Source organism: Neofelis nebulosa, chromosome 12 (assembly GCF_028018385.1).
Source record: "Neofelis nebulosa isolate mNeoNeb1 chromosome 12, mNeoNeb1.pri, whole genome shotgun sequence".
Lineage (NCBI taxonomy): Eukaryota > Metazoa > Chordata > Mammalia > Carnivora > Felidae > Neofelis > Neofelis nebulosa.
Genome location: NC_080793.1, coordinates 16,172,215 through 16,192,374, shown reverse-complemented (window position 1 = coordinate 16,192,374; position 20,160 = coordinate 16,172,215). Strand labels below are relative to the sequence as shown.

Here is a 20,160-nt window from a genome sequence, read left to right as displayed (position 1 = left end):
GATCTTTCTTCACATTTACTGATTCTTTCTTCTGCCATCTCAAATCTATCATCAAGCCTATTTAATGATTTATGTTTTCATCTTAGGTGTTGTATTTTCAGATCTAGATTTTTTAAAAATTCCTTTTCATAGTTTTGATTTCTCTATTCACTCATTAATACATTTCCTTTTAATTCTGCAAATTTATTTCCTTTTTAAAAAAATTAATGTTTATTTTTGAGAGAGAGACACAGAGCACGAGCAAGAGAGGGGCAGAGAGAGAGAGGGAGACACACAATCAGAATCAGGCTCCAGGCTCTGAGCTATCAGCACAGAGCCTGATGGCGGGGCTCAAACCCACGGACCACAAGATCATGACCTCAGCTGAAGTCGAACGCTTATCGGACTGAGCCACCCAGGAGCCCCAAACTTATTTCCCCTTAAATCTTTGAATGCACTTATATTAGTCGTGCTGATGATTTTGCCTGCAACAATCCAGAAGGTGAATGCACTCAGAGTCAGTTTCCATTGACTGGGTTTTATGGCTTTGTTTGTCTTCTTACATATTGCTCATACTTTTTGGGTTTTTGCATTTTTGGTAATTTTTGGTTGAAAAGTTGGTTATAGGGATTGTGGAATCTGTCGTGTTCTTCTGAGTATTGTCAGTTTGAATCCACACTTAACTTGGCTGTTCTCACACTGAGTGCTCTCTCCCTGTGGTTGCAGCAACTCTTATCTTTTTTCAGGGTCTTTGGCCTCAGGCTATTGCTTTTTTAGACACGGAGCTCCTTAGTGGTCAGCGGAAGTTTGGAGCAGACTTCATACCTAGTTTTTTAGGGGCTCAGTGCTCTCTGTGGTTTTCATGAGTTAAGGCTTCTCCCTTACTTCTCTGCTTCCTGAAACAGTTTTCATTCATGCCTCTAACACGTCCAGCTGAGAAGGCTTCCACTTTCCTACAACTGGAGCTCTGTATGGGCCGTGCAGCACTGGTAGGTAAGAAAGCCGTGGCATCACAGTTCTTTTGTGGCTCAGTGGCAGTCTCTAGGTATAACCTCTTCCCCATTCTGAGCTGCTGTGTACTGTTTTGTAGTGTCTCCAAATGGTGGTGGTTATTCATTTTGTCCAGTTTTTATCATTATGATCTGTCTAAGAAATCACCTGTCCTCATCATGTGGCTATTACTGGCAGTCATGGTCCTGATTTATTTATTTTTTAAAGTTTATTTATTCTGAGAGAGAGAGGAGAATCCCAGAGAGACTCCGCACTGCTAGCGTGGAGCCTGATGCAGGGCTGGACCTCATAAACCATGAAATCATGACCTAAGCCAAATCAAGAGTCTGACCCTCAACCAACGGAGCCACCCAGGTGCCCCATTCGGTACTGATTGAATAGCATTTTCTTCATGCTGGTTTCCATTTCTAAGTGTAGATAAAATTATATACTATATTTCTCACATTTTGGAATAAGTATAGTTTTTATTACAAGTTCATAAAATATATTAAAAAGCATCCCTCCATTTTTAGGCACTTAGGGAGTCTAGAAGTTACATAGGAACTGGGTTTCTTAAAGATTTAGAAATCTTTCCATTAAAAAGTCTGAGCTCTGCACTGTCTCTATATTGCTTGGATGATTTGCACATTTCGCCTATGATCACTATGCGTTTCAGACTTTGAACATATGCTTCCATCAACCTTGATAATTTGTATTTATTTAGAGAATAATGTTCTAGATATTTTAGAGTATATTGGCAAAGAGTTCCACATCGCATTATTTCAGCCATTTAAATGGCTCCTCTCTATCCAGAGTTATAAGTTCTTTCTGTTTCCTGGCATGGCATCGAGTTTCCCTTGTTTTCTATTACTCTCATTTAAGGTGGCTATTTATAGATCAGCCCTGTTCTTTAGGCTCTGAGCACCTTGAAGTCAGGAATTAGGCTTTGCTCACCTGTGTCTAAGCCACCAGCTACAGTGCCTTTCACACTGTAGGACTTAACTGTGTGCTCAAGTGAACTGCACAGACTTTGGGTTATTTATGGAGAAACTATCCATTAAGCTGAAATCCAAGAGTTTATTTTACGAATGGCAAAGCGAGAAGAGAGTCGACTTGTCCAAGTTTACACAGCAAATTGGTGGCAGAGCAGACGTCTTCCCAACAAACCATGCCGTCTTGCTAAAATGGATTGAACCTAAGACAGCCTCAATTACCATCTGTCCTGCACATATATATTAAAGTAAAATATGTACTGATTCCAAAGCAAGTTCAAGCTCTAAAATTGTGAAAGTCTTTGCATGAGTATTCTGCTTCGTCAGATCTGTTTTGGTTATTAATGACATCTAAATTAGGGCCTCTTGTTCATGGTGTTGTGTCATCCCAGGAACATGTCAATGTGTGATGGATGTGGCTAATTTAGCAATTCTTTGCAACTTTATAGAGAATCATCCTGCCAGTTTTTGGCAAGAAGGCTTGCTTTATTAAACTTGGAATACACCATCCAGGATAAATAATGTCTATGTCTGTCCCATTTTAGGTATGTGTTGCAATCGAAGGTAATACATAAGCTGTCTTTTTTTCCCTCTCTCTCTCTCAGCCATATCTGTTTGTTTTTATACAAAAATAAACAGATATTAAAGAAATGATTAGACTAGAAGTCAGCAGACCTGGGTTCTTGCCCAAACTCGGCCATGAAGTTGCTGATGACTTCTAGGGATCACAGATTCCTTATCTTTAAATGAAGCACTTAAATAAGTACACAAAATCCGAACATACCTCAGAGGTGCTTTAGAGGGCTCTACTTAATGGATGAGGCCAGAAAAGCTTTCAGAAGCCTTATCTTTGCCTAACCCCAGAAAATAAAAGGGAAGCCCATTTTTTTTTTTTTGAGGGAAGCTTTTGCTTTAGAATCTGCCATTAATCAGAAAGTCAAAAATAGCATCCCTGTTGCAACAGAAGCCATCTCCCAAACATTTCACAAGGGAGCTACAACAAAAATGTTTTAAGTGTCCAAATGACTGAGAAATCACTTTCAACACTTTTAAGATTGTGGCTATCAGGAAGCATAAGATAAAGCTGTATAGGGGAGATGGCATTTGAGATGGTCCTTGAGGAGCAAACAAGATTTTTTTAAATGTTTATTTATTTTCGAGAGAGAGAGAGGGTGAGCAGGGGAGGGGCAGAGAGAGAAAGGTGGACAGAGGATCGGAAGCAGGCTCTGTGCTGACAGCAGAGAGCCCGATGCAGGGCTTGAACTCAGGAACCGTGAAATCATGACGTAGGCTGAAATCAGATGCTTAGTTGACTGAGCCACCCAGGCACCCCAGGAGCAAGTAAGATTTTTTACAACCATTTATTAGTCCATTAACTTTTCTAATGTTTCATTTATTCACTATGTACACATTGAGATCTTACTGTGTGCCCGGCACGATGCTATTGTATGCACTGGTGGGAATTATGGAGCTTACAGTCTACAGAAGACATAGCTATGAATCAAATAATTACGTATGTATGTTATTACAAATAACTATAGCCATTATGTAATAAGAAAAGTACAGTGTGAGTTGACAGAACTCGGTGGGGATGGTGAAGGATTATCGGGGAAGCCTTACTGCCTTCGTGAAGCGATACCTGGGCTGACATCTGCATTAACTGGGTTAAGGGGTGGGGGGGAAGTGAGGGAGAGGAAGGGTCCTGAAGAGAGAGGGAGCGTGGCTCCCTTATGGAATGGAAACGAGGTCAGTGAGGCTGGAGCTGAGAGTCAAGAGGGGATGCAGGAAAAGGATATTCTGCACTAAGAAAACAGATCTAGAAAAGAGCATCCCTTGTCCTGAGAATTAGCGGTAATTGCATTTGGTACGGGCTTTCAATACCTGAGGAGGAAAAGTGGAAGGTTTTGAAGGAAAAGTAGGTTGAGTTTGTATTGCAGAGAGGTTGAGTTGACAAGTTAAATAATCTGGGCTAAGGTACTCTGTGTTAAAGAGAGACTCAGAAAAGTTATTGACCTTGGAGCCTGCTTTTATAACATTTGTTGCCAGATGAGGAGATTAAAAAAAAAAAAAGGAAAGGATTTAAGAAAAAAAGTCACTTGTAAGGGCTACGATGTGCACGGACAGCTGGATAACTATCTGCACTGATATTACCACACATTTTGTGGGTCCTTTTATGTGGCTACTTGCAAAATGTGTGAGGAATGGAAGCCTTGACTCGCCCTTTTCATCACTGATGCCGTTTGTTGTTGCTTTCTGCCTTTTTTTCTTCCTTGAGGTGTCACCCCAGCAGTACAAAATGACATAGGGAAAAATAAAAGCATCTCTTTTTCATAGTTGGGTTATAGTAACAGATGGTCATGTTCGCTCGGCAAAGACAAATAGCTCAAGTGATAAACACCGCAGGTTTGAGAGGTGGAGGAGAAAGGTTTTTGCCAGGATCCCCATTCGTAGCTGGCTCTGGAAAGACAGCAATCTGCTTTTACAGGTTCCAGCCCCCACCAAGGAGGGGCAGTGGAATTCCAGTGCTGGAAGGAAGGTGGCACCAAAAGAGAGGGGAGGAGGCTTCTGGGATACACGTTTCATCACCCCGCGGAAGGAGGGTTCCCGCTCACCCCCACTCAGCTCCTCCGTCTAATCTCCCACCAAGTCCTGTCAGGTGCATTTCCTAAGTTTCTGTCTGTCTCTCCCCTCTTCCACCATTTATTCGGGCCTCCGTTATCTCTTGCCTATGTTACTTCTTTAAAAAAAATTTTTTTTTAATTTTCCCGATTCTTTATTGTCTTGATTTCAGTACTGAAATGTTCAAGACAATATCCACAGGATTTAAGTAAGCACAAGATAAACCGCTAAACCTAAATTATATATTTTTCTAAATCCGTTCTAAAGACAATACTTCTTGTTCAGCTTTATTGAGGTATAATTGGCAAAATTGCAAGATAATTAAATGTACATTGTGATGATTTGATATACCTATGCATTGTGAAAGATCCCCCCATTTATTAGCACAGCCATCACCTCGCATATTTACCTTTTTTGTGTGTGAGCACATTTAAGTTCTACTCAGCACATTTCAATATGCAACACAATTATCCACTATAGCCATACATTATACATTAGATATTCAGACCTCATTCATCTTATACCCGTACCCTTTTACCTCTCTATTTCTCCAACCTCCAGCCCCTGGCAACAACTTTCTACTACATTCTACTGTTTCTGTGAAGTTTACTCATTTTTTTCTAGATTCCATGTGTAACTGATACCATGCAGTTTTGACCTTTCTCTGTCTGGCTTATTTCACTTATCATCCATGGCCTCAAATTCCATCCATGTTGTTGCAGATGGCAGGATTTCCTTATTTCTCATGACTGGATAATACTCCATTATGACGAATATTCCATATGATATGTGTTCATATATATATATATACATATATATATATGTATATATATATACATGCAGTTATATATATCATACAGTTATATATATATATATATATATATCATATCTTCTTTATCCATTTGTCCATATCTTCTTTATCCATTGCTTAGGTTTTTCCATATCATAGCTATTGTGAAAAATGCAATGAACGTGTCAGTCAGATATCTCTTCAGTATTTTGTTTTCGTTTCCTTTGGGTATATACAGGTGGGAATCCTGGGTCATGTCTATGTTATACCAATAGCCTCCCAATACTTCCCTCCCCTTTGCAACTTCTGCCTTCCTTTCTAATAACTATGTTGCTGGCAGCAACATCTTTCTAAAACACAAATCTCATTTGAAACCCAATGAAGGATCCCTGTTGCATTCAGTCTACAAACTAAGTTCCGAAATTCAGCATGAATAATCTCCAGGAATCAGCCCCTTCCTAGTGTGGAACTTCATCGCTACTTGTAAAAGACAGGTGGATTCTAAAAGAGGGTAGTTGGTTAATTATTCAAAGCTGTGGAAGCAAGCTCAAAGTGAGGCTCACAGGGAGGAAATGCTGAATAGGGTTTTGATAGGTGAGCAGGGGCAAGGAAAGTTACTCCAGTAAGAGCAAACCAAAAGGAGAAAGCATAGGGCTTGGATAATTTAGAACTTCATGAAAACATCAGTTTTTGAACACAATTATATGCATGTGTGATTTCCACCTGTGTGATTTCATCATTAATAATTGTAATATGTTATAATTATTTGTTATGTGACAATTTCTCCCTTACTTGGGGGCTTCCTGGGGAAAATAGGCATTCTTCATTCATCATCATTTATCCACAGAGACCCTTATGAGTTCCCTGAGCAACAATGCTAGTAGCTAATGTTTATGGAGAGTTGCTACGAGCCAGGAATTGTGTTAAGGCCTCCTTTCAATGACAGCATAGGAGGAGTCTTTTTGATTCCAAGTTGCTCATCAAATGGCATATGATCCATTTGCTGATTCAAAAATAATGGGGACATCAGATTGTGTCCTTAAAGCATTGACTGTTGAGGATTTGAGATGGAAGAGACAATTAGGAGATGAACGAAAGAGTCATATGAATGCTATCCAAGACATTCAGTCTAACTTAAGAGTATTGATCAAATATCTGCTGCGTACCCAACCTTGGACTAAGCAATTAACCAAGTGTTTGTTTCAATACAGGTGTTCCACCTTATTCAAAGCCAGCTTTTCCAATCTGTAAATGAAAATATATTAGTATTTTGATCATCGTGTTTTAATCCCATGCACATAAAAAATCACAGCAGGGGCTCAATGCCATGCTAAGTTCTGTGTCCAATGCCGACCGAGCATGTAGCATAAGAGAGGGCATGGACCTGGGAATCAGGAGGGTCCCAGCCCCTATTCTGCTCCTTTCTTACTGTGTGGGCTTGGGTTAGACTCTCCCCACCTTTGTATCTTAGTTTCACCATCTTAAAGTTGAGAGAAATGATCTGGATGGGCTCTCTTGTCTCTTCCACTTTGATACAATCTATGGCTCTATGGCTCCCTCCTCAGAAGTTTCTCTACAAATGCTGTTTTCTTTGCCTCAAATTGAAGCGATTTCCCTCCTGGCCTTGCAGGTAAAAATATCAAGAGAAGCGGCCAATGGCATCAGGGACTTCTCTCCATAAGATAATTATAAGACTTTTTTTGGAGGGTAAGATATATTCCTAACACCAAGAGATAGGCCTGCAAAGAGTCTGTTTCCAGGCTCCGTGTTATTCTGTTGCCACATAATATCAGGCAAGGTGCTGGAGAAGTTAGAGAAGACGCCCTGAAGTCACAATATCTGGAATCAGCGGCACCTGGATGGCTCAGTCTGTTGAGTGTCCAGCTCCTGATTTTGGTTCAGGTCATGACTCCAGGGTCGTGGGATTGAGCCCCAAGATGAGCCCCATGTCAGGCTCTGCACTCTGTGTGGAGCCTGCTTGAGATTTTCCCTTTCTCCCTCTGCTCCTCTCCCTGCACTTTTGCTCTCTCTCTAATTTTCTTTTAATGTTTTGTTTATTTTTTGAGAGAGAGAGAGAGAGTGAGTGGGGGAGTGCAGAGAGAGAGAGGAAGACAGAGGATCTGAACAGGTCTCCCTGCTGACAGGCTGATAGCAGCAAACCTGATGTGGGGCTTGAACCCAAGAACCATGAGATCATGACCTGAGCCAAAGTCGGACACTCAGCCGACTGAGCCACCCAAGTGCCCATCTATCTCTCTCTCTAAAAGCAAAACAAAGCAAAACAAAACAACCCACAATGTCTGAAATCACATCCCAGCTCTGCCAGTGGTGTGCCCTGGGATGAGAAGCTCACTCTCTCTAGGTGTCATTTCTCTCAACCTCAGAATCGAGACAATGGTACATACAGCATAAGCTAAGTTTTGAGTAAATACATATATAGTGTTTAGAATAGTTTTGGCATATAGTGAAAGCTCCTTAAATATTGTTCTACTGTTACTATTGTGCATATCATTAATCAAAGGGCTACCTCATTTAACAAAAAAGAAAATCAAGACCCAGGGAGGTGATATGAAATTATGACATTTTGATGGTCACAAGAGCAATCCCTTCGCTAATATATATATACTATATTATATACATGCATATAAAATAACAATAACAGAAACTGATATTTGTGTAACATGATAGATTTGCAAGTGTCATCAGATAGGAACTCCTTTTCCTACTTTGCAAGACAAAACCCAGACCTGGAGTGATTAAGTGACTTGCCCAAGGTTGCACAAATAATTCAGAGCAAAGCTGGGATATGAACCTGGATAATTTAATGCCAAAGCCTTTCCCCATTCCATTAAATTCACCCCATCCCTTGTGCCTCCCTAAACTCTTGGCACCTCAGTTCCATAAGAAAGATTTGGAAGGTTTGGAGATGAGAATGTAGCAAGGTCATTGTATGTGTCAGAGTATTTGTTCGTCTGCATATCAGTCATCCATCTTCCAGTTACTCCCAGTGGATAAGGGTGGGCAGTGAGGGGGTGCTATGCCCTGACTGGGCTTGACTTTGCAGAAGAACATGCCTCCTTTCTCTCTCCAGAGTCTTGCTGGAGTCTGCCTCCCCAAGTGCTCCTTTGAGCCCATAGGGGAACCTTGAAGTTTCCTTTGAAATTCTGAGTCCCATACCCCCAAGCAGATGTGCAAGGACGTTTGCTCACTTAATGGCCTGTTCAAGACGTTTGAGGATCCGCACTATCTCCCTATCAGCCTCTCTGAAACATGCATTATCCATCCGTCCTTGAAGCAGGTCCCCCGGTGCAGTGATTAAAACAGTCCTGTGTTGGATAAACCCGATGCAATTTTCCAAAAGTCATCATCTCGGCATTTCCCCCGCCACAGCAGAGCACCTCGCCTCCAATTTCTGGGCTTGCTCATTTGTTTTCCTTCAGACAATCTTGGAGACACTCTTTCGAGTGACCTCTGCTAAGGGAAGGGAACAGTACACTCTTATCCTGACATTATGCAGACGCAGTGACAAATTGGTCTATTTTTTATGCTTGACAGAAATGGTGGGTGGGGGGGAACAGGAGAAACATATTAACTCACCATATCTTTGACCACTGGTTGATAGAGTTTGGAAAAGACTTGTTTCTTCTTTCTTTTTTCTTAAGTTTCCCTCCTTATGTCTGGTCTCATTGGTTCTTCTTTTAATTAGTCCTGGAATGTGACAATACTTCCAAAGTAAGCTGCAATCTTAGATTTTTGAAGGTAATGTGATCAGAACAAATTTGTGATTACTCTCTTAAACTGGCTTCTTCTTACCTTGCTCCCTACCCACTCTTAAGACACAGTTACTCTCCAAGTTATCTGTGATTCAAATGCTGGATTCCATTTTTCTCCACCCTCTTTTCCATTTCTTGTGTCATTAACTTTTATTGATTCTTCCTCAGAAATATATGTTTTTGTTGATCTCTCTTTGCATTTCTACTGTGTGCTCCTAGTGTGGGTCTATGAGGGGGTGACTCTCTTGCATCGGTGTTTGTATAATTTTTGTGATCTCAATCACATTATCTTGATCACTGAATATCGTCTGTTGTTTTGCATTGGATTGTAATGAAGGTAAAGCATGGTCGCTCTACTCATCCTTCCTCACCCAGGTGGGTGTGGTGTTGATTGGTGTTCTTTCCTGAAAGGTACACTCAGGGCGCCATCGTCCACGATGTTTCTCAAACCAGAAAGCAACAAAAAGAATGAACTATAGACGGGAGGCGTGATGAAGATTTATCGTTTGTATTCTTGATCATGGAGAGGTCAAGGTGGCTGGAAGATAATTCTATGAGGTGAATTGTATGCTGGAATTGTACACTTAAAAATAGATCAGGACATAGAGGGAGAAAACAGGAAAGTGGCCTGCTAAATCATTCCTTCCTCTGGGCTGTCTTTCTTCCTTATTCCATCTACTGTTACCGGACCCATCTTTCCATACCCTTATTAACTCCTTACTCATCTCTCTCCCTACGTAAGATTATGAGCTCCTCATGAAAAAAAGAATTCCGCCTTTTCTAATCAATGTACCCTTAGCCCTTAGCAGAGTTCTCAGTTTCTCTTAATAGATACTTAAAACTTTTTAATTGAGTTGAATTGTGACAGCCTTTGGGATCAGAGACTTTATAACAACTTTCATTTGAAAATATCACTTTGTTGAGGTGCCTGAGTAGCTTAATCAGTTAAGCGTCCGACTCTTGATTTTGGCTCAGGTCATGATCTCACGATTCATGGCTTCAAGCCCTGTGTCAGGCTCTGGACTGACAGTGAGGACCCTGCTTGGGATTCTCCCTCTCTCTCTCTCTCTGTCTCTCTGTCTCTCTGTCTCGGACCCTCCCCCCATCACATGCTTGCTCTCTTTCTTGGTCTGTCTCAAAATAAATAAACTTTAAAATTAAACAGAAAATATCACTTTGTTTTTCTCCTGTGTTTATTTTCCTTTTGTTCTTGTTTGGCATTAAATTTTTTTGTGTATGTTTAATCCTAACAGGTCTAAGCTCTATCATGAAAATTGAAGAAAAGAGAACTGCCTAATACTGGTAGCCCAGGATATTCAATTGGAGAAATATATTGCTTGGAAACTATTGAATTCCAAGCAAGAGAATCCATAAAAGAAGGCAAAACTCCTGGAAAAGTGTGAGATCACTTGTTCAGAGTTTTCGCTTGTATAATCATGTTTGCAGGTAAAAAAAAGAAAAAACTCTGATAAAAACTGACATATACAAAAATGGTATTTATTATTTCACAGCATAAAATTCAAGAATTGAGATAGATTTGAGGGTGAATAGATTCAACGTCTTCAAGAACCTGAGTTCTTCTCTGCTGTCTTCAAAAGATACACTTTATCCTCAGACTCGTTGTTCTAAAGTTCACAAGATTGTGGCTGACAGAAAATGGGGTGTTGTACTTCCTTATTTACATCTAGTAGGAAAACAAGATTCCTGACTTTGAAATCTATTCTTCCCTTTAGCCAATTAAGTAGGTATGTGGACCCCAAGATGAATAATAGGCACCAACAGGATGTGATACACTCACAGGCTTTTGGCTGGATTCCTGAAACCATCAATGGCAAAAAGGGAAGAATTACCAGGATTGGCTTAGACCAAAGTTTCTCAACCATTGCACTATTGACATTCTAGGACCAGATAATTCCTTGTCCTGAAAATGCTATCCTGTGTAGTGGAGGAGCAGCATCCCTGGGTCACTAGATGTCAGTAGCATCCCTCCCCAGTTGTGACAAACAAAAATATCTCCACACGTTGCTATATGTTCCCTTGGAGATAAAGTCGCTTCCAGGTTAAGAACCACTGACTTAGACCAATTGACTTAGACTTAGACCAGTTGACTAGAATATTTGAAAATCAGCCACAATCTCAGCCATAATTAACCATTTCTCTTTTCACAGATTTTCTCCTTTGAGAAATAGGCTTTTGAAGCTGTATTTTTATTTTAAAATAAATGGTTCACTTAAAAGATCTGTATCGTGGGATGCCCATGCACAATCTAACTGGTCTCTGATGTTTGCTTCTAAAGTCAGAGAGTAGAATCTGCAATGGCTACCTGCCACCTAGCTCCCTACTTTTACTTAACATTAATTATGCCACTCTCCAGTATGGTACTTCCTCAATATCCAAATGGGAAAGGTGCTATCTGTGGAGGGCAACCTACTTCAGGGTAGTTGATGTTACTATAAGTGACAGACAGAGACAGAGACAAAAAGAGAGATAGAGACAGAGACACAAAGAGAGAGAGAGAGAGAGAGAGAGAGAAATGAGAGGGAAAAACATGTGAAGTGTGGTAGCAAGCTGCATTCTCCACACTCCTGGAAGAGTTACCATTTGGTTGGCTTCCATTCTGTGGGCAGGCATTGTGCTGAATGCTCACTTTGCATTATATCATTTAATGCACAATGATACGAGTAATTTATGCATGTGCATAACAATTTTACAAGTGAGGAAACTGAAGCCAAGAGGTATTTTATGCTTGCCTAAGGTCAGAAACTCTTGCATTTGTGCACCGAGTATAACATAGAAACACAATTTGAACCCAGTCCTCTTCCACTGTAAACTCGTTTTAGTCCAACGTCTGCCAATATCTCTGTCATTCTCCATTTATGAGCTCAAACCTTCTAGGATTCTGTCATTCACGAGGACAGGGATACTGGACACAGGAAGAAAGAGGAGTGTGTGTGGGGAGCGTCGGGGGGAGAGGCTCTGAAAGGAAAGGGAGGTTATTAGATGAAAGTCTGAATCCGCCTTACAGACTTGTCCCCACCAGGCTGCCTTCTGACTCATGTGATAAATCCTGCTCCCTCAAGTTGCTTTCTTCAGCCACAGCTGCACACAACACAGTAATCACCATCAGAGGGGTCATCTCCAAATTGCGAAGGACAGCACAGCAGAGGAAATTATAACAGATAACACACACCGCCTGTATATATCTGTCATGCAGACAAGAGCTGCATGTAGAATTCTAGCCCCATCCCCTATAGTTCTCCGCTGTCTTCCATTTCTTTTGCAATTACAATGGTTTGAACCACATTTTTCAAAAGTCTCCCAACTGGTCTCTCTGCTTTTTCTCTTCCCCCCTTCAATACATTTTCCTTAATTGGATTAATTTTTTTCCCCGGAACACCTAACATTTCATTTCTCTACTACCAAAAATGAACAAACAAACCAATAAAGAACTATGATGAAAAGAAATCAAGTCATGATTTTTCAGTTCTTTGTGGCAACGTCCCTGGCACAGTATCCCTATCCTTCTATGATCTGGTCTGTTTAGATCTCATTGCTGTCTGTCAGCCCTACCAGATTCCACCGCACTGAGCCTCTGCATTTTACATGTTGGGACTGTGCCCCGCTGCCCTTGCCCAGGCTACTTCCTGCTTAGAAGGCTGTCTGTTAACTCTGTCCGGTTCGCCCTATTTTGGCAATCCTACTTTCTTCTCCAGCATTAATCTGAGAGGCCATTATCATTTTGGGGGCGACCAAAAGGAGGATCAAAGATGTAAGAAATAAGATCCATGTCACGAAGTTTGTAGGTTGTAGAGCAGGGGACTGAAATCCACGCCTTCTGACCTTCGAATTCTTCGTTTCGTGTCATAATAGTCACTATTTTCTCCATTCAATCCAAGCCTGAATATGCATAGCCAAAACTGCACCCAGCCCCTTTCTCCCAGCTGCCTTATCTCCAGACTTCAGCTGCTAACATCAGGCCAGCCCATTTAAGAGCATTATCAACAAGCCTTCTCTCCTGCTTCCTTTGTCCTAAACTCAAAGGAACCATCTCCCTGAGATTAATTCCAAAACTGCTTTGGCGTTTGTAGAGACGATGCCATCTCCAGTTATATTAACTGCCTGTTTGGGAAACCCGCCCTGTGTCTGTTTCATATGGCATGCCATTTGGTGTTTATGACCATCATACTGGAGTTAACAGCATACGGGGAGCTCACCCACTCTGCATACTAAGCTTATCCAATCCTTCTCTCAGAACCGACATGAGAAATAACTAATAAAAATGATTATAATAATAGAGGGTCATATAAATGCCAAATGCAAAAGCTATTCTTCATTCTAAAGTTTCTTAATATCTCTTCTCCACCAACATCATAAAAGTAGGGAGGGGGAAGGCAAGATATTATACATAAATAATTAGAAGTGTTTCCTTAAGCTTTATTTCCAATCCTTCCATTAAGGGTTAAGATTCAATTGTAGGGTCAACTGGAAGGTGAGGCAAAGTTTTAAGGATAATTGAAGTAGAAATTGTGTGACCTTTGCAAAGACCTCTCTGTGTATTTATGCACTTTTCTCCAACCAGCAATAACAATAATATAAAAAGATACAAGAATAACACTTAACTAAATCAGATGCAGACGGCTGTTTTATCAAGCAGAGGCAATTTTTATCATTTTAAAAGCTTTTGTTTTTGTAAAGGAAAGAAAATGGGCCATGTTCCCTGGCTTTTTTTTTTAAGAGAGGAAAAAGCATATGTTTTTTAATTTGAAATGGAGTATTAATGGTGTTATCTCCCGAGAATTGCTGCGCTAGAGTGAATTGTAGAAAATGCATTTACTTGCAAGCTTTCTGGTAAATTCTTCTCTGACTTACAGAGTTAGTGGCATATTATATCAGCCTACCTTTCCAAGACTATACTGTACACACACCCTGAGAGTCAATTTCCTGAGCCTCTTTTACCAGATCATCTTGTTTCCTTTGTTTATATTATTGATTTAGGGAAAATCATTTGGTGAATATTGAGTGTTCACCTAAATGAGAAGGTGGTAATATGCGGCAAGTAGACAGAGAGGGATATAATATGACTGGGATAATAAAACCTTGTATCTGCGCTGCAATTTGTGGCTTGCATTATCCTATTTGAACCTCACGATACCTCTGAGAGTTATGGGGACAGACTCTCATCCCAATTTTATAGATTGGAAGTGAGAGCATGGAGAGATTAAGTGGCCCCCTTCCTGTGTGCAGCTGGTAATTGAACCAGGACTACAACCTTCATGAGTCAATCTCATGTTCCCTCTTCTGCACAAAGCTGCCTCTCAATTAACAACCACCCCAATCATTCAGGAACATTTAGGGAGCACCTACTGTTTACTTGCATTAGAGTTGAAACAGTGACAGACATAATGGTGTTTTTAGGTACTGTCCCAGTGCACAGGTGCGTACCATTGGCTCGAAAAGCAAAAGTGAGACATAGGAACTATTCTGTGAGTAAGATATGATAAGTACATAAGTATGAACAATTGCAAAACCAATATTGGCTGGTCATGTGGGAGGCCTTACTTGGAAATGAGTAGAAAATTAAGGATGACATTAGCTAACACTTATGGAGCAGTTACCATGTGTCACTTGAGTTGTAACTTCTTTCATTTGTTGGGCAAATATTTTACAGTTTTTACCCAGTGAAGGTATTTTGGACACTTACAGGAAAGAAATTCTAGTTCTGGCACTTTTAATTAATGACCAGGAACATGTGACTTCACCTCTTTGGGTCTCGTTTTATTCATCTGAAAGAATGTTTAGAAAAAGTACCCAATTTTTAAGGTTTATGTACATAGTGTGTAAAATAAAATAAAATAAATAAAATAAAATAAAATAAAATAAAATAAAATAAAATAAAATATTGCCAAATAATAATGGCCCTGCAATAATTTGGGGGTTTTGGTAATACAGTTATTTTCATTATTAGTACTCTGTGATAAGAGCTGGAGATACAGAAATGAATATGAAAATGCCTCTCGCCTTAAGAAACTTCATCTAGTAAGAGAGATTCCCACATCCTTCCTTCTGTCTCCCTTCCTTCCTTCTTTCCTTCCTCTGTTCTTCCTTCTTTCTATATTCTTTTTCCATTTGTTATTCCTTCCTTTCTTCCTTCCCTCACTATTTACTGAGTGCCTCCTTCGTGTCAGACAAAGCACTAGGTCCTTGCTTTTTCAAGAACATATTAGGCATTGATCAAGCCCTGAAGGTGATTTCAGTATAGAGGAGAAATAATTCACAATAAAGAATTATGACAAAGGGTGCACCAAGATACCAGGGGAACATAGTTCAGCAGCAAGAACGTTTGAGAAAGTTATAGAAAGCTCCTCCCAAGATAGGAGAATTATACTGGATCCTAAAATACAATTGGGAATTGGCCAAATAAATGAACATTTGTTACTTTGCTAGGTCTGAACAGTGTTATTCTTCTAGGAGGCCGGAGCCTAGACCAACTGCATGTTTCCCAGGTTCCTACAGCCACTAATCCACCAAGCAGGATTACTCTGACTCCAAACTTCCTTCACCTAATCTAAATGTTGTTTGTTTGTTTTTTGACATCTTACACATCAGCTTTTCTAGCTGTAAGATCACAAGAATAGTCTAGTGTTTTAAGGTGATGTTTCATCTTGAATATTAAAAACTTTTGGGGCGCCTGGGTGGCTCAGTCAGTTGAGTATCCAACTCTTGATTTCAGCTCAGGTCATGATCCCAGGGTCATAGGATTGAGCCCTATGTCAGGCTCCATAGTGAGCATGGAGCCTGCTTAAGATTCTCTCTCTCTCTCTCTCTCTCTCTCTCTCTCTCTCTCTCCACAACACCCCCCCCCCCCACCGCTCTCCCCACCACTTTCTCTCTTTCTCTAAAATAAAACAAAAAAACTTTCATAGATGTTAGAGCAGTGGCCAGCAGGTGTCTATTTGGGGTCTCTTAACTATTTGTATCCTTTCCTTGGGGATTGCATTTTATCCCAAGGCTTCAAAGGTCACTGAAAACTCCCAAATGTAGGTACTCAGTCACAAACTCTCTCTAGTTTGGGAATCATCTATTAAACTCCATAAATAAATTTGAATATCTAGTAGATGTCCAAAATCAAAATGTTGATTTTTCCCCATCAATCCCTTGTCATCCCCTAATCAATCAATGGGGTCAACGTTTGCCTGGTGGCTCAGCTTAGGAATCTTCACTTCTACTTTCTGGTGCCATCTAACATCAAGTCTTACTGCCCTCCAAAATAGCCTGTACTCTAATGAAACAATGCAGATCAAGGCACCACATATTTATGGCTGTTATAACTATTAGGTAAGAAGTTAATGGGGGAACTTCATAGAGAATGAGTCAGATCAATGGTACCCTAATACACCAATCAACCTTAGTGTTACTGAAGAGTGACCACTAGAACTTGTGTCCCCTGGGATGCAACAGGAAGTCCCAGTCACCATCTATTAACCTGAATGTAATCAAATGTCTAGATATAGCTTTCAAATCTTAGGAAGTACAGGGGATAGAGGAACATGTATGATGACACCATGAATATATAATTAGACAACTACAGAATGTGGGAATGTCTGTGTGACAAAAACCTTACTTTAGAAAAAGATAAAAATAATGCCAATTTTATGTAAGAGATGGAAGAGTTTTCTTTTAGTAGTAATTCAGTCAAAACCAATCTGTACTACAAAATACAGCTTGGTGGTTCCTTGCAGGGAATGAAGGGTCATGCAGTTCGAAGTTATCTGGCTCATATCTGGCTCAAAATTATCTGGCTCATATATGGGTATGCAAAATTTATTGAGCTGTACATTTAGGATTTGCATAAAAGGATTTGCATACTTAAAAACATTTCAATTATTTTATAAAAACAGGGAGAGAAAACTATTATAGATCAAGGTGGATTTAAGAGACAAATCAGCCTAATTCAATGTGCAGATCTTGTTTGGATTCTGATTTGGGGAAAATAACTTGTAAAACACACACATTTTTTGATACAATGGGGAAATACTGAACATGGGTTAGACATTAGATGACAATAAGAACCTTGTAATGTTGTCATGTGTGCTAACAGTAATATAGTAACAAAATAGCAATGAGAAGATGGAGAAAAAGAGGAAGAAATAGTCATGATCTGTTAGAGATAGTTCCTGAATTAATTGCTGGTAAACATAAGATGTGTGATATTTGCTTCATAAGATTCTAGGGCAAGAGCGGGGCGCCTGGGTGGCGCAGTCGGTTAAGCCTCCGACTTCAGCCAGGTCACGATCTCACGGTCCGTGAGTTCGAGCCCCGCGTCAGGCTCTGGGCTGATGGCTCGGAGCCTGGAGCCTGTTTCCGATTCTGTGTCTCCCTCTCTCTCTGCCCCTCCCCCGTTCATGCTTTGTCTCTCTCTGTCCCAAAAATAAATAAAAAACGTTGAAAAATAAAAAAAAATAAAAAAAAAAAAAAAAAAAAAAAAAGATTCTAGGGCAAGAGCAAAACAAAACTATAGTTCATGAGTTAAATCCAACTTCTGCCTGTTTTTGTCATAAAGTTTTATTAGAACTCACCCATCCACATTCATTTACATATTGTCTAAGGATGTTTTGGCATCACAAGGGCAGAATTGAATAATTGTAATAGTAATTTCTGCCTTCAAGACTGAAAATATTTACTATATGGCCTTTATAGAAAAAGTTTGCCAACCCCTGCAGTAAGAAGAGAGTGAGAAAAAAAAAGAAAGGAAGGAAGGAAGGAAGGAAGGAAGGAAGGAAGGAAGGAAGGAAGGAAGGAAGGAAGGAAGGAAGGAAAAGAGGCAGGAGGGAAGGAAGAAGGAAAGAAAAAGTGCAGGAGAAAAAAGGAAAGAGAGAGAAGCATAGAATGTTGATAAACTGTGTGATGACTACATACAAATTTATTTTTCTGATCTCTCTACTTTTACAAACATTTGAAGAATTCCATCATATATATATCATATATGACTATATATGACATGTATATGACTATATTATGATATATATGACTATATATAAGATAAGATATATATAAGATAAGATATATTAAGATATCTTAAGATAAGATATATATAAGATATATATCTTAAATGTAGATATCATATATATAATATATATATATCTTAAATGCAGACATGTCTTACCATAATTCAAACCATCACGATCACCTGGAATTCTTCAATGGCTTCCAACTGTACTTCCAGCATCCTCTCTTGTCCTCCTACCCTCTTCTCACTAGCCTTAAACCAAGATATCCCTTTAAAATTTAAATTGAATCATGTCACCGTGGATTAAAATCTCCAATGGAAACCCTAAAGTCTTTGAAAAAATTCCACCCTATCTCATAGGCTTCATTTTCTAACACTCTCTGCAATAGCCTCTTCTTAGTATTTGTGGTAAAGTCCAAACCTATCCCCAAATCAGGGCCTACTACATGCTATTTTACCTGGAAACACTCTTATCTGTCTCTTTGACTTCTTCCATCATACAAGTTTCATTGGAGAAGCCTTCTACCTTATTAAAATACCCATCGACCCCCTCCCTAACTAATTTGAATTCTCTATTACCTTGCAGTGTTTTATTTTCTTCAGAGCATTTACTCGTGGCCTTGTGTTTTTTTTTCCACTAGAAAGTAAGACTACACATAAATGAAAACTAACCTCTCTTATTCCTTACTTCATTTTCAGTCCTTAAAATAGAAGCAGAGCAGAGGAATGGAAAGTAAAAAGCAAAGAAAGAAAGAAAGAAACAATAAGCAGGAGCTACCATATTTAAAATAAGTATACAGAGATATTCTAGAAGAATTCTAAAATATAAAGATCTCTGTGAGGTCAAAGAAGCAGAATGCTGATAGTTAGAAGAGAGCTCTATAGAGCTAAAGTCCAAGAAGAATGAAAAAAGTAGCAGTTCACCATGATTCAGTTCACCAGGCTCTTATGGAACCCTTACCGGATAAAAGATGTGATATGATATTAGGAATTAGGGGTATAGAAATGTCTAATGCAAATTCCTTTATACTCAGTGACAATATTGGTGAGTTTAATAATAGGCTTACCTGCTAACCAGTATTGATCATTTCCCATATTCTGGACCCTCTTCTAAGGACTCCACATATATTTTCCCACTGGCATTTTTTCTCACAACAACACTATGAAGTAAGTTCTATTCGTCTTCAATTAAAAAAAAAAAAAAGGAAATTGAAATTCAAGGCAACAGTGACTCGGAGCCAGTGGGCAAAATACTTGTAGACAGCGACCGATGTTAAAAGACAGTGTCAGTGAAGTATTTGCTAAATCCCTCTGTAGGATTGAAAGAATAGGAATGATTTATCAGGACATGTCAGGGAAGGCCTCATAGATGGAGCAGGCAGCATTTGGTCTGGGCCTGCTGGGTTGAGAAAGGTACTGCTACCTGGAGCCTGGGGTAATGGAAGGCCATGAGTACATTACAGAGATGTCAAAACGCAGCTGAGTGCTTAACCGCTGGAGCTATAGAATCTGCTAGTGCTCAAAGTTGGGATCCCATCGTGATATGTACCAGTTCTATGACCCTATAAGCAAGGTCTTAGCCCCCGTTCCCCATCGGGCTGTATTAAGAATTAAGTAAACCTTGCATGTGAAGCCCAGTGCCTGGTGCATGGGAATCACTGATTTTTTTTTTTTTTCCAGCTGTTACTCCTTCCATCTTGGGAACAGTAAGTATAGTAAGCATATCACCCAAGAAGTCTGGTGTGATAGAAGTCTGTAAAAAGTAATAGGAGATCAGTTCATTGTAAGTGGTGAATGCGAAAAGCTTGGACTCTGTTTCAGATTCACATAAAGTGGAATGAGTGCACAGGGGAGGAGATCCTAGGAAGCTGTGGTTCTAAGATGAACTCAAAAGGGCACCTCAAAGTGTTAAATCTTATTTTTTATCATTATTATTAAGTAAAGTTCGTGGCTAAATAAAACAAAACCTCATTAAGAGTCAAAAAGCTCCCTGACAGAGGTCTTCTGTAG

At 39.8% G+C, this 20,160-nt stretch overlaps 1 long non-coding RNA gene across 1 annotated transcript; it reads right to left on the bottom strand.

The window, feature by feature from the left end:
* Positions 1 to 8,385: 8,385 nt before the first annotated feature.
* On the bottom strand, positions 8,386 to 18,918 carry LOC131490831 (uncharacterized). The gene is made up of 3 exons (XR_009251232.1): positions 18,730 to 18,918; positions 18,307 to 18,419; positions 8,386 to 9,078 (listed from the first exon to the last, which is right to left on the bottom strand). It is a non-coding gene; the product is annotated as an uncharacterized LOC131490831 (long non-coding RNA).
* Positions 18,919 to 20,160: the final 1,242 nt, after the last annotated feature.